Here is a 4,990-nt window from a genome sequence, read left to right as displayed (position 1 = left end):
AAAAAAAAAAAAAAAAAAAAAGGCTGGAGATATAGCTTAGTAGTTGGGTTCAATACCTGGTACTAAATAAATAAATAAAAAGAAAAGAAAAAAAAAACACACAGTACTTTCATGAAGAATACCATACATTCTGTACAGTATAAGAAATGTGACTAAAAGGAGGCTGAGGCAAGAGGATCACGAGTTCAAAGCCAGCCTCAGCAACAGTGAGGCACTAAGCAACTCAGTGAGACCCTTTCTCTAAATAAAATACAAAATAGGGCTGGGGATATGCCTCAGTGGTCAAGTGCCCCTGAGTTAAATCCCTGGTATCCTAAATAAATAATAAAATGTTAATAGGCCAATGTTACCCATTCCAAATTAAAATTTAGTACATGATAAAGAAGAAATTTCAAGCCAGTGGAGAAAAGATTACTTGTTAAATGGGCTGGAGTGGAGGTGTTGGTGGTGATAGAGTGGGTGAGAGGAATTTGATCCCTGCCTCATTCTTACATCAAAATCCATTATAGATGAAACAAAGATTTAAATGTAAGAACAAAACTACAGAAATACCTAAGAAAACATGAATAAATTATTCATATCACAAAGAAAATGGGAAAAGCTTTACTGAAAGCGACATAAACACAAGATTGAAAAAATCTGTCTAGAACACAATGAAAAGCAAAATGAAATAAACACAAAACCCTATAAACCAAGTCAAAAGATAAAATGGGGATGATACTTACAATTTTTATCATGAGTAAATGACACGTGTGCAAACACACACCTACACATATACACATCTCCTTTGTTGCCTACTACACAGTGTTGTATTTTAGGTGATATCATGTAGATCACCTAAAAATCAACATTAAAAAGTAGAAAATATTGCACATAGAATATGAAAAGGAAATTTTTTAAAAATACAAATGACGGAGAAACACAAATACAGGCTCAACTTCATCATAAAAAGTTTGAATTAAAGCAAAAATAAAATACTGTTGTCCTTGGTATCTACAGAGGTCCCCACAGAAACCAAAATCCATGGACATTCAAGACCCTTATAAAATGGTATAATGTTTGCTTCTAACCTACACACTTCCTCCTGTATAATTTAAATCATCTCTAGATTACTTACACTGTATCTGCTATGTAAATAGTTGTTACATTGTATTGTTTAGGGAACAATGACATGAAAAAAGCTTGTGCCTGTTCAGAACAGGCATAGTTTTTTTTTTTTTTCCCCGCAAAATGTTTTTGATCATTGATTGCTTGAATCCTCAGATACATAACCCATAGATATGCAGGGACAAGTTTTAAAATCAACGTTTTTACTTGTGTATTACAGTTTTACATAATTGTGGGGCTGACTTTGACATATTCACCAATTGTTTTGCCTATCAGTTATGAAAATTAAACATTTGTAATATCCAATATATGAAGCATATTTTTTTTCGCAATAAGACTGCAGTACTATAACAGGAAACTAATAATAAAGTCACTAAACAAAAATATTCATTTCTCTTCTACTTAATACTGCTGGTATAAATAAATGGTCCAGGTCAATTTGGAAAGTTTTCCATGTAAGAATGTTGCCCTGGAACTTGTGACTCAGCTCCCCAGTCCTTCACAGGTTCTGTGATCTGCATCATGCAGTCCCCTGAGGGTGGCCTGGCATACTCTCTGAGAGCTTCTGAGATTTTTGTTTCACTGTGTCTATAGGCCCTTTTAGTTGACATTTAGTCTTGCCTCCAATTGATGTAGTCACATCGTTCCGTCCCAGGCTAGTCTTAAGTCATGCCAGCAAAAGACAAGATATTTCTTGAATGAACAAGGCTGCTTCACCCATGGGTTTGCTTATCCTCTCTCCTGGCAGTATATGGAAGGCAGTGGTGTTAGCTTAAGAGAAGACACTGTTGGAAAATATGTTGTTCTTCATTTATGCTATAAAATTCCAAATGGCAAATTTAATGTGACTAGAAAATGAATTATGATTCATATTTTCCTGCATCCTCCAGGTAAGATTTGCATTTATTCTCATCATCAATGAAGCACAGTAACAATCTTTGACAGAGCCATTGGAAGTCAGTGGATGATGCACTGTTAGGAGTAATAATATAACCAGCACTAAATAAATGGTACTAGGGGACTGCATAGGTAAGATAACTTACAATGTTTCAATACAAACAAATTCCCAAGAGCTATGGCATTTAAATTAGTCACAGTGTTGCCTCTTTTTTTTCTCAGGATGGGATATATTAGCCAGGAAGGATGCATTTGCAATAAAGAAGAGATGATTTCTGGACCAGAACAGGAAAATACGGTGTACTTATGAACAATAAGCAAATATATAAGTACTTCTCTACTTGTTATTCTACATTTTCACCAATAAATCACTATACAGAGGCCAACGAATTCTGTAATACATTTAAAAATTAAACTGCTTACTTTGTAATCAGAAAGGGGTTTTTGGTTTGCCTTTTTAAGACAAGGAGGAATTACACCTAAGTTTTACAGTAACTGTGTCTACTGTAATACATTTAAAAATTAAATTGCTTACTTGTAATCAGAAAGGGGTTTTTGGTTTGCTTCTTGGAAGATGTTTCAATTCAAACTATACCAGGGGTGTGGCTCAGTGGTGGAGCATGTGCTCAGCACGCACATAGCCCTGGCTCGTGATCACAAAGCTAAAATAGTAGAATCAAATTCTCTCAAGTATAAAGTCTATGCTTTTTTCTCTTAAATTTTTGGGGTGGCTCAATGGTAGCGTGCTTGCCTATGCTGCACAACGTATTGGGCCCTGGATTCCATTCTTAAATGCTATGTGGTGGTGGGGATTTTAAGCCAGGAATGGTGATGGCACGTAAAAGGCTGAAACAGGCAGATCTCAGTCCAGGAGCTGGACATCATCCTGGACAACATGAAATCCCATTTCAAGATGATGATGATAATTTAAAAGATACTAAGGTGAATATCTTGGAAAATAACTCTCCCTGTTCTTCAGTTACTTAGTCCCTTTTCCTAGAGGCTGCCACTGTTAGTTTCTTCACATTCCTAAAGAGATAGAAAACCCAGCTCTATATGTGTATTTAATCATGAAAGGGAGCTGGGTGTGATGGCACATGCCTGTAATCTGAGTGGTAGAGTGCCTGTGGGTTCAATCCCCAGTGCCACAAACAAAATAAAACACATACACAGACAGACACACACACACACATACACACACATACGAGAGTTCTATACTTTGCTGTTCTAATAACAGTGGGATCTGGTTATCTTTGGTAGTGGGGCTTGAACCCAGGGGTGCTTTACCACTGAGTTACATTCATAGTCCTTTTTATTTTTTGAGACTGGGTCTCACCAAATTGCTGAGGCTGGCCTTGAACTTCCAATCTTCATACCTCAGCTTACCAAGTTGCTAGCATGCACCACACCATTCCCAGCTAGACATCTGAGATTTTCTCAACAATTGCCCAGTACTCTATCAAATAAATGCATGCATCATAATTTATAAACAAGCTCTCAATCTACTGCTATTTCAAACAATATTGAACTTAGTATTGTTACACATATGCCTAGAAATACATATGAGAGAACTCATGTAGGAAATATAAATTCCTATAGGTGGATTTGCTAGATCAAAGGAGATGCTCACTTAAATATATTGCTCAACTGCTCACAACAGACATCGTTATCAATTTTAGAATCATTACCACTGTGCATGTATCTTTCACTATAAGCTGGCCAATTTCTTGAGCTTTTGTCATTCCCTGTGTTCCTTTCAATATAGGACACTACCTGCCTCAGTCCCAATTCCTGCATTTACCAGGTTTTGTTTTATGGAACTGAGGATTAAACCCAGGACACTTTACCACTGAGCTACATCCCCAGCCCTTTTTGAGACAGGATCTTGCTAAATTGCTGAGGCTGTCCTCAAACTTGCAATCCTTCTGCCTAGGCCTTCTGAGTCACTAGGATTACAGGTATGCACAACCATGCCTAGCCCATTCACCAGGTTTTTGACTTTAGACAAGCCAATCTGCTCTTCATGAACCTTCTCCTCACTAGACAGAATGACCTTTTTATAAAGTTTCTTTGAAAATTAAAGAACATTATGTCAAAACTCAACCATTACACAAATGATAGTCCTAAATTAGTATTTTTATATATTCTACATAAATAACTTGTGTACTTTTCCTCCACTTCTGTTCTTAGTATACCAACAGTCCAGGCTTTATTATTCATGTTCTTTCTTTCAGTGTTTTTCTCACATACCCTTCCCCCTCCCCTAAGTCTGATCGTCAAATGAATCTTCCTGAATTGGAATTCTAGTTGTGCTACCATCTTGCTTATATGGCGGGGGAGAGAAAATTCTATACTTTATCCTCCATTATCTAGCCCCACCATGATTTTTTTTTTTTTTTTTAAGGCTCTGGGATCAAACCCTAGACCTTCTGAATGCTAGGCAAGTCCTCTACCACTGTGCTACATACCCAGCCCTCTAAGCGATTTTTTATTATTTCCTTTTGCCACTGTTAAAATACCTTTGAATACTCCAGCATGACTAGCATAATATGTACTATATTATGTGCATATTATGTACTAGGTTAAAGTACTAGTGTATTCAGTCTCTCTGATTGGCAGTTTGCACTTCAATGTTCTAAAAAGAAATCCCATACTAAAGAGGCAGCCATTGCAACTGTAGCTGCTAATATGCTGAAACTTCATTAATTAGCACAAGGCATATCAGGAGTAGGTTTTTATTAAATTGATGGCTATAATTATAATAAGCATGATTAATGAATGGGAGAAATGGGTTCTGAGAAATTACATGTACTCGATGAAATGTTCAGATAAGACCCCTAAACTTCATGAACTTGGCCTAAGAACTGTAAGACTTGAACCCATAAGAATCCTCCAATGACACATATGGGTCTAAAGATTTCTGGTTGTTTTATGTCCACTTAAATAACAAATCCTGCCTCTGGAATATTATTGCATCTGGATATGA

This window comes from Marmota marmota, unplaced genomic scaffold (assembly GCF_001458135.2).
Source record: "Marmota marmota marmota unplaced genomic scaffold, marMar, whole genome shotgun sequence".
In the NCBI taxonomy this organism is placed as follows: domain Eukaryota; kingdom Metazoa; phylum Chordata; class Mammalia; order Rodentia; family Sciuridae; genus Marmota; species Marmota marmota.
Note: the sequence above shows the minus strand (reverse complement) of the source record.